Below are 11,308 nucleotides of genomic sequence, written 5' to 3' on the forward strand. Positions count from 1 at the left end.
AGCATCATAGGAGCAGAGAGGCCTCTCTGCTCCTATGATGCTGCTTGGCCTGCTGTGTTCATCCAGCCCTGCACCTTGTTGTCTCGGATTCTCCAGCATCTGCAGTTCCTACTATCTCTGATTCAATTTAAACTGCACTGTCTGGTTCTTGTTTCTTTCCAATGGAAACAATTTTTTTCCTCTCCACCCTGTCCAGAACCCTCATGATTTTGTACACTTCTATCAAATCTCCTCTTAGCCTTTTCTCCAAAGAAAGCAGTCTCAACTTTGCCAATCTTTCCTCAACTGAAGTGCCTCATCCCTGGACCCACTCCAGTAAAGTTTATCTGCACTCTTTCCAAAATGTTCACATCCTTCTTATAGTGTGGGGTCCAGAAGCGAACACTGTGATACAGGTAAGATCTAACTAGTGTCTTATACAAGTTCATCACAACCTTTCCGCTTTTGCATTCCATGGTAATGAAGCCTAGAAAACGCTATGCTTTATTAACAGTACCTTCTGGATGTGTATTCACCCAGGTTTCTTTGCTCCAGCACACAGTTAAGAAGAGTATGCTTTATTTTATACTGTCTTAGTTCATATTCTTTGTACCAAAGTGTATCAGATTACCACATTGAATTTCATCAGCCACCTCTCTTAACTATGCCACCAACTTGTCATTGTCTTTGTGAAGTTTAAAACTGACCCCATAGTTTACATTCTCCCAAGCTTTGTCATCCATAACCTTGAAATTGGCCCCTGCACACCAAGACCGAGACCATTTATATACATTATCAGAAAAAACAAGTTCCCAATCCGGTCCACTGGGTAACTCCATTACAAACCTTCTTTCAGCCACAAACATACCCATTAATAATTACTCTCTGTTTCCTGTCCCTCAACTAAATTTGTAAGTGTGTTGCTACTGTCCCTTTTATTTCATGAACTAAAGCTTTCCTCAAAGAGCACAGTATCGAATGCATTTTGGAAGTCCAAGTACACCATATCAACAACTTTCCCCTCATCAACCCTTTCTGTTCTGCTTCAAGAAACTCTAGCAAGGTAGTTCAACACAATTTACCTTAACAAGTCCATGCTAACTCTTCCAAATCAACCCACTTTAATTCTATCTCAAATAATTGGAACTAGAAATTTCTCCAACATTGAAGTTAAACTGACTGATTTGTAACTGCTGGACCAACTTTAATTTTTTTTCAAAAAAGGATGTAGTTAAGATCAGAAGATTATTGCCAGTGCCTCTATAATTTCCATTCTCACTTCCTTCAATATCTATGGATATACTTCATCCTGTTCCAGTGCTATCAACTGTGTAAAGTTATCAAAGTTTATCCAATTATCAATTTTAGACACTCCCAGTGTCTGAGCTTCATCCTCTGTCACTGTACCCTGGACAGCATCTACCTTAAAGTAAAGACAGAAGGAAGGTATTTATTTAGCACCTCTGCCATGCCTCTTGTCTCTAAGTATAAATATCCTCTCTGGTTAATAATTGGCCCAACACCCCATTTTAGCACCCTTTTCCTATTGGGGTTTCCCTTTTATTTAGCTGCCTATCTTTAATCATAATCCCTCATTGCTTCCCATATTTACTTGTGAACCTTCTGTATGCAGCTTGGTTCTCAATTCTATTTATTACTTCTCACCTGTCATAATTTCCCTTCTTTATCTTAATTTCAATCCCATTTATCATTCAGGGAGCTCTCAATTTAATTGACCTACTTTTCCCTTTTGAGAACATGTACCCTGACTGTGCCCAAACTTGAAGATAACTCATTGTTCAGCTATTGGTTTCCCCACCATCTTTGGTTCCAGTCTATTCAGCCCAGCTCTGTTCTTGTCCCATTGAAGCCTGCTCTCCACCAGCTGATTGTTTTTATCCTGGATTGAGTAATGTCATTTTTTACTATTATTATAAACCTTACGATGCAATTATGATGTTCCCTAAATGTTCATCCACTGTTATTTGATCAACCTGGCCTACTTCATTCCCAAGAACCAGATCTAGTAGTGGCTCCTTTCTGATTGGACAGGACACATACTGCTGTAGAAACTTCTCTGGAACAATATTTAGAAACATTTGTCCCTACTTTCCCTTACACAACCATTAACCCAATCATTATATGGGTAATTAAAGTCCTTAATTATAACTACACTATGATATTTACTCCTCTCCGTAATTTGCCCCTTTATATCCTTTGTATTAGTTGGTGGTCTATATATTACATCAAGCAATATAATTGTAGCTGTTTTATTCCCTGGTCCTAGCCAAATCAGCCTGTCCTCTGAGATATCCTCTTTCTCCAGCACTCATGTGCGCTCCTGAACCAACAAAACTGCTCCTCCTTTTTCTTCTTTCCTACCTTTTCTGAAGACCTTGTGCCAGAACTATTGAACACCCAGGCTGCTCTTTCTTAAGTCAGGACTCCATTATCGCCACAACATCATGCTCCCAAAAGGCAATCTCTGCCTGGAACTCCCCGATCTTATTTACTGTGTTCCGTGCATTCACATACCTGCAGTGTAACCCCTGACTTTGATTTCATTACCTTTCTCCCTTGCTCCAACCCTGCCTATTTTTTTTTTCTTTATTCATTTATTCTTTATTCATTCACGGGATGAGGGCGTCGCTGGCTAGGCAGCATTTATTGCCCATCCCTAATTGCCCAGAGGGCAGTTCAGAGCCAACCACATTGCTGTGGGTCTGGAGTCACATGTAGACCAGACCAGATAAGGAGGGAAGTTTCTTTCCCTAAAGGACATTAGTGAAACAGATGGGTTTTTCCTGACAATCGACAATGGATTCATGGTCATCATTAGATTGTTAATTCCAGATATTTATTGAATTCAAATTCCACCATCTGCCATGGCGGGATTCAAACCCAGGTCCCCAGAACATTATCTGGGTCTCTGGACTAATAGTCCAGCGATAATACCACTAGGCCATTGCCTTTACAATTTTTACAATTCTCTGTTTTACATTATTTTATGCGATATGGCATTACTCTAATATTCTCTCTGGTTCCCACACCCCTGTTAAGTTAGTTTAAGCCCTCCCCAACACCACGAGAAGAAACCCCTTAATGGCAGCAAATTCCACAGGCTCACTACTCTATGGGTGAACACCTTTCTCTTCATCTCTGTCCTAAATGGTCTGCTCTATATCCTTAAACTATGACCCCTGGTTCTGAACTCCCCAGTTACTGGGAACACCCCTCTTGCATTTAACCTGTCTAGTCCTGCTAGAATTATATAGATTTCTATGTGGTCTTATATGTAAGAGTCTGGTCCAAAGGAGGGCCATGCGCTTCTCAGAGGACCAGCCGAGGGGGCCAAGCCACGAGATCCTGACATCCTGGTCTGAGGTTGCCATCTGGTTCAGGATCATCTCCATTGCTTGGAGGAACAGTCAGCACAGCCACAAGTAGGTCAATAAACTGCTGGGGTCCACCAAGGTGAATGCCACACTCTCCCCTCTGCCATCTTCCCCTTTTCCAACATCCTCCACAAACTATAAGTGAGTAGGACAATTTTGGAATACCAGTGCCCCTATGGGTGCACAGTGGGCCTTTAAAGATGGCGCAGGTGCATGGACTGCTGGTCTTTGAGCGATTATCCAGTGAGTGGTAAGTTCTTCTTGGCCAGTAGGTGGCAAGATGTAGCTGGAATCAGACGTAAGGGATGGCATTTGAGCAGTGTAGGTAGTTAATGGGTTTGTTAAGCTAAGGTGACAGAACTGACTAGACCTCGCAGAGAATGACCCTCCAAAAAAAGTTGGCGCAACTCGAATTTAACCAAAAAAAAAGTAAGATTCAGCCAAGGCGGTATTAGCTGTATTTCTGGTAAAGTGCTTTGTAAAACCCCAGGCGCTATGCCCATAGAATCCAAGAACAGCCCAAGGAAAGTGAAAACAAACAGAAGCAAACCAGAAAGCTTTGGTTCAGCTACCAAGAGCTAAAGAGCTCCTGACCCCACTAAAAGGAATGAAAGAGCCCAAATATTGGAAATATAGAGGAGAAACCATGGGGGTTTCAGAAGGTCAAGTGCCAGCCTGCCAGATTAAAATATCTCAGGGTAAAAGCCATAGGAATTTAAAATGAAAACAGCAAAATGTCTACTGAGTCAAAATGGGTCAGTGAAGAACCCACAGGAATTAGAGAAGCCAAAACGCGCCTTTGAGTCTAAAAGGAGACAGTCCAGGGAAGCTGTATAAACTGAACTGTCCCAGGGAAAATCTGCCTGTCTGCAGAAGGCTGGAAAGAGGTTCACAGAGAGTTCACAAGTTCACCCCTGTCTAGGGCAGGGGGCACCAGTGACAGAATGCATCTGGGATAAGGGGGTTCGAGGGAAGCTACCTGGATTTTAAAAAAGAGCTAAAAGCAGGCCAATAAAATTAACAGTCGTCGAGAAAGGAGCTGTGGATTATAAAAGAGATGAAAGGAGTGAGCCGGAATTGTCAACCACTCCCCTTGATAAATTAAACTGGGAACAGAGCGGTTTCCACCCTGGTGAACTGATCATGGGGGTAATGCCCACAAGGTCAAACAGCCACAATAGAAACAAGCCAGCCTCATTTCATCCAGAATGTCCCACAGGACACGGGAGTGAATAGGGTCCAGCCCATTCCCACTGTTTCTGAACTGGGGAAATTGATGCTTTGTTATGAAGACCACATCTACAATTGGCCTAAAATTAGTTCAGCAGCTCCCAGGTATCAAATGTTGGTATGTGCTACTTAATGGAGCAGCAGGAGGCAAGCAGGAAGGCTGGAATGGGAATAGCAGAGGTTGAGGGGGAGGCAGCCAAAACGTGGATAATCATGTACTTCTTAACAGGGAAAAATGGAAGCACAGAAGTTTCCCTGAGCTGGCTAGAAAATTTAACAGGAAGGAAGACCACACTCCTGTTGGATGAGCAGGAGGCCTGGCTGTATGAAACCTACCTTCTGCATTTACAATGAAACCAGCAAATTCCCCGGGTAGACCCAGAGTTGGTAAGAAAAACGACCTAGACCAGATTTGAAAGAAAAAAGAATTTGCACATCTACTGGATGAGCAGGAAGACTGGTTACCTGAACCTACCCTTCTGAATGTGGAGGCAGAGGATCCCCAATACACCCAGAGCTGGTGAGGAAATGGCCTTACTCTGAATGAAAAGAGCCACAAAGCAGAGCTGCAGAAGCTTCCAGAACCCTCCGAATAAAGGTGTCTCAAAACACATGGTACAGAACAAGGACACAGAAAGGTTTCAGACCAGGCGGGAACATATAAAAAGAAAAAATTGTGTGCTCCTGCCAGAGGAGCCAGGACGTCTTCCCAGTCAATACCATCTTTCTGAATGTAGAGGGAGAATGGGGAAGGTACCGGATTGCGACACAAATGGTGAGAGAGGCCCTTGCCCAGGCTACACCTAGTGCAGCAGGAGCTGAACATCCACATTTACTTGTGAACCTTCTGTATGCAGCAGTGTTCTAAACAAAATGGCTCAGATTGGGAACCAACCCATCCCCAAAGTAACAGAGCAGGGGAAGATAGTACCTCAAAGTTCTGCCACGATTGTGACTTCCACAAGAGGAGTTCACATGTATATAAAACCCAATGGAACATAGAGCCCAGTCAACCGATGACTGTCTTCCATGAGGGTAAGCATATCTTAAGGTATCCAGGAGGACTCTGTTGGGGAGGAGAGACTGGATGCTTCTCTAGTTGAACCCCAGTAAGCCAGGCTGGCAGATACTGAAATCACAAACTGAAACACACAGTTGGTACCCAAGACTGAAGAGCAGTGGGAGGTTAGGGCCACCCATCCATGGGGATCTGCTGTAACCCACCAGAAGTCTGTGATGGGGAGGTGGGAGGAGTACAGGTCCAGGTCAGACAGAGAAACCAGGACAACACAATTGGGCCTAGTTGGATTTCCATCATTGCAATGGTCCTGAAACCAAATGGAGTCAAACAGCTCTACATTTACGACTGGGAAGTGAATGGCCTGACTAGGACTGATTTTTGTACAAAACCATTCATTGAGGATTGTATGGACCAGGTGGGTTCTATTGGCTTCGCTCAGCAAAATCAACCTTTCAACAAGACACTGTTTGCATGATCTCTAGAGTGAGAGAAATCCCAGCCCTGTCACCCCAGATGATCTATTTCATTACAAGATCAAGTAATTTAGTTTGAAAGGACCCAGTAATCTTACAGAAATTGACAAGCCAGCAACTGTGCAATGTACCTCAATGACTTGATCATTTACTGCACCAAAAGGAAAATCATAGCTGGTGGAGACAGAAGCATGCCAATGGATAATTTTTTTTTAAACAAAAATTGAAAGGCATCCTGCTATACATAGAACACAATCCGTTTGAATTCCTAGAAAAATGCAAGACAGGAAAAGTAGGATTATTATGAAGGAGTTGGCTCTTGCAGACATTTTAAACTAAAAATCACTTATATTGGCTGGTAATTTTCCTGCTACTTGTGTTTTAAAATTTCAAGAGTGAATAAGAGAACAAATGCATACATCAGCACTGTCTTTTACAAGAAAACCTGATCAAAAAAGAACTGAAATAGAATTCAGCCCTTCCTTGATGATCACAGGCTATGAAGAGAGATCCCACATTGTTTTAAAAGCTATACTCTCTTGTTTATTTTTAAAATGTATCCTATATGGATTTAAAATAGCTGCTGCCACCCACTGCTCCCTCTTGTCTGTGACACACCTCCATGCAAAAACTTAGCAAATGATGCCATATTCAGTTGCAGGAGCTTTGTTTTTAATAATGAAATCAATCTGTATTTCTTAAATATAACTCCAAAGACCCCTATAAAAATCTCAGGTCCAATTTAACAGTGGGTCCATTGCATGTGCAAATCAAGCATAAGCCATCAAACTGCAAATATGTCATGTTTGAAGGGACATCATTTGCTAAATCAGTAACTTGGCTGCCATGCAAAGCTGAGGATTCTACAATATAAACTAAAAGTATGAACTATGAACATGCTCAAATTGGTGGTGAACTTTTGTACATTATTGGAATTTTTTAAAACTGTAATTAGCTTTAAAGCATAATTCACGTTGGTTTCAGTAGTTGCAGCTCAAATACCTCCCAGTGCCACAGATTAATTGGACTATGGCGTCAGTTCTCAGTTATAATGCCGTATGATTGATTTGTTGGGTCAACCATTGGCTCCTTCATGCATCAGGTGAATCAAGGACTCACTACTGCCTTCACCACTCCATACATAGATAAATATTGCAGTAAGTTACATAAAATATAGAACGATACAAACAAAAGATGAAAAATTTGAAAACAAAGCCTTCCCACCCCTTCCCAAACATGCTTTTTGAGGAAATTCAGATCTAGTATAGCATTAATCAGAAATATCCAGCAATTTGGAGCAGCCATCATGAAAATGAACAAGAAATTACTGTCAATGTTGAAATTCTGAAGTACAGACAAAAAATACTAACGTACTCAACATCTCAAGGAATGTGTTTAGAAAGAGAAACAGAACATTTCAGGTCTGTGACTTAATTGCAATTTATTTTTTGACAGCTTTCCTGCAACTTTTATACATTGACAGAAAACTTAGTAGGATTTAAAGAAAACTCCATGAAAATATTAGCTCAATATTTTATATAGAATTAACATCGTATGCACCTTGCACAGTGGTAAATGGTATGTTAGTTCGAACTTGTTGAAAACTGTGTTGAGCCTTAATTATGATCTTAAATAAAAAGTACATATTGTATCATTCTAGCGCTGGGAGCAAAACTGATTTCTTGTTTCTCTTTGTTCAGGCTGCCAGCAAAATAACATAATCTTGTATGGATTCTCCATATATTTGTTCTCTCTCTCCGATTTGAAATGACAATAAATCATTTCTTGGTAGCTTTTCTTTAAAAGGATAACATTTCTGCTTAATGAGTTCACATGACCATAGAAACCAAGAAGATCAGAGCGGGAACAGACCATTCAAACCCTCAAGTTTGCTTTACCATTCAATATGACTATGGTTGATCATTAAGCTCAATTCTGTAATACCACCGGCCCCCACCCCCACCCCCCATATCCCTTGATCCCTTTAGCTACAAGGGTTGTATCTCCTTCCTGAAAACACGCAATGTTTTGCCTCAACCACTTTCTGTGGCAATGAATTCCACAGGCTCACCAAGATCTGGATGAAGGAGTTTCTCCTTACCTCAGTCTAAAAGGTTTACCCTATGTCCTTAAAATTTGATCCCTCATTCTGGACTCCCTCACCACCAGGAGCATCCTACCTGAATCTAATGTATCTAGTCCTGTTAGAATTTAATAGCATCCTATGAGATTTCCCTCATTCTTCTAAATTCCAGTAAATACAATCCTAGTCAGCTCAATCTCTCCTCATACATCTTCTTACCATCCCAGGAATCAATTTGGTAAAGTTTTATTGCACTCTCTCTATAGCAAGAACATCTTTCCTCAGATAAGGAGATCAAAACTGCACACAATGTTCCAGGTGTGGCCCAGTATAAATGTAGCAAAACACCCTTGTTCCTGTACTCAAATCGTCTCACCATAAAGGCCAGCATACAATCTGCCTTCTTTACAGCTTACTTTCTGTGACTGGTGCACGAGTACACCCAGATCTCATTGAGCATTCCCCTCTTTCAATTTACAGCTGCTCAAGCAATAATCTGCTTTTCTATTTTTGCTTCCAAAGTGGATAACCTCACATTTATCCACATTATGCTGCATCTGCTATGCATTTGCTTACTTACTCAGCCTGTCAAAATCACACTGCAACATCCCGGCATTCTCTTCACAGCTCACCCTTCCACCTAGCTTTGTGTCATTGGCAAATTTTGAGAGGTTACATTGATCTCCCTCACCTAAATCATTAATACTTATTGTGAACAGTGGGGATCCTAATACCACTGCCTGCCATACAGAAAAAGACTTGTTTTTTTCTACTCTTTGTTTCTGTCTGCCAACTAATTTTCTATCTATCTCAATACACTACTCTCAATCTCATGGGCTTTAATTTAATACGTTAATCTCTTACGTGAGACTTTGTCGAAAGCCTTTTGAAAGTCCAAATAAACCACATCCACTGGTTCCCCTAATTAACTCTACTCATTACACCTTCAAAGAATTCTGGTAGATTTCCCAAGCCTGATTTCCCTTTTGTAAATCCATGCTGGCTGTTTCGGTTCTATCACTGTTTTCTAAACATATCTCAATTGTTGTAAAGGTTTCAATGATATAATTCATTAAATGTCCAAAGAATATTCTCTGTTTGGCTATGTATAATCACTTGCAATATTGCTCATATTCATTCAGAAAATTGAATATAGCTGATGGATTGACACAAAGGAAGCATTTCCAACAACTTGCATTTGTATAGCCGCTTCAATACAGAATGTCATTCAAAGTGCATTCTGGGAAGTGCAAGGAAGAAATGGATACTAAGCTAAAGAAGGAGATATTAGATGGGATGACTTGGTCAAAGAATTGGCTTTTAACAAAAAGAAGGTGATGAGTTAGGAGTACCACTGTTTGTCATTATGGTGCATTCTGGGAAGTGTAAGGAAGTGTAAGGTTATTTTTACATGTCATCTAATCTATAGGACACAATGTAAGTGGTCCCCTCTTGTGCTCAGCATTGAAAATGAAACTCGATAACTTCCAAATGTGGTCATGATAGCATTAAAATGGACAACATGCAAATTAGAAAACTCAGATTCTTCTTCCAAGCATTTTTTTAAATTCTCATTGATGCCAATCACTTATTTTGTCTTCCTTACATTCTGAGTGTATTGAAATCAATAGTCATCATCGTCTCATATTCCACATAATTTTTTGCAGAATTTCAAAATTTTCAAGTATCTCAGAATTTCCTCTTCCAAATATTTGCACATCTTTCACTTTTCAGAAATTGAGAAAAAAATGTGGAAGGAAGTGTCAGTTATCTGTAAGAATAATAGGGTGGTTATGGTAGGGGATTTCAATTTTCCAAACATAGACTGGGACTGCCAAAGTGTTAAGGGCTTAGATGGAGAGGAATTTGTTAAATGTGTGCAAGAAAATGTTCTGGTTAGCAAGGTTAGATCACACAGAATACAGGGAGAACTAACCATTTAGGTACAGAACTGGCTTGAAGGTAGAAGACAGAGGGTGGTATTGGAGGGTTGCTTGTCAGACTGGAGGTCTGTGACCAGCAGTGTGCCACAAGGATTGGTTTGGATCCACTGCTTTTTGTCATTTATATAAATGATTTGGATGTGAACATAGGAGGTATGGTTAGTATGTCTGCAGATGACACCAAAATTGGAGGTGTAGCAGACAGTGAAGAAGGTTACCTCAGGGTACAATAGGGTCTTGATCAGATGGGCCAATGGGCTGAGGAGTGGCAGATAGAGTCTAATTTAGATAAATGTGAGCTACTGCATTTTAGAAAGGAAAATCAGGGCAGGATGCATACACTTAAAGGTAAGGTCCTGCGGAGTGTTGCTGAACAAAGAGACCTAGGATTGCAGGTTCCTATTTCCTTGAAAGTGGAGTCACAGGTAGATAGGATAGTGAAGAAGGCATTTGGTATGCTTGCCTTTATTGGTCAGTGCATTGAGTATAAGAGTTGGAAGATCATGTTGCGGCTGTACAGGACATTGGTTAGGCCACTTTTGGAGTATTGTGTGCAATTCTGGTCTCCCTCCTATAGAAAGGATGTTATGAAACTAGAAAGGTTACGAAAAATATTTAGAAGTATGTTGCCAGGGTTAAAGGGTTTGAGCTACAGGGAGAGGCTGAATAGGCTGGGGCTATTTACCCTGGAATGTCGGAAGCTGAGGGGTGACCGTATAGACGTTTATAAAGTCATGAGGGCCATGGGTAGTGTAAATAAACAAGGTCTTTTCCCTGGAATGGGGGAATCTGAAACTAGAGGGCATAGGTTTAAGGTGAGAGGGGAAAGATTAAAGGGGACCTAAAGGGCAACTTTTTCATGCAGAAGGTCATGGGTGTATGGAATGAGCTGCCAGAGGAGGTGGTGGAGGCTGGTACAATTACAACATTTAAAAGGCATCTGGATGGATATTTGAATAGGAAGGGTTTAGTGGAATATGGGCCTAATGCTGGCAAATGAGACTAGATTAATTTAGGATATCTGGTTGGCATGGACGAGTTGGACCAAAGGGTCTGTTTCAGTGCTGTATATCTCCATGACTCTATTAAATTGTAACTTCTTGAAATTATTTCTTTACTTTTGTACCTTGTAAAATGATTTTTGCAGTGGCCTTTGGCTTTTTGACCAAGAATTTTCAATTTTA

This window comes from Rhincodon typus, chromosome 6, assembly GCF_021869965.1.
Source record: "Rhincodon typus isolate 14 chromosome 6, sRhiTyp1.1, whole genome shotgun sequence".
In the NCBI taxonomy this organism is placed as follows: domain Eukaryota; kingdom Metazoa; phylum Chordata; class Chondrichthyes; order Orectolobiformes; family Rhincodontidae; genus Rhincodon; species Rhincodon typus.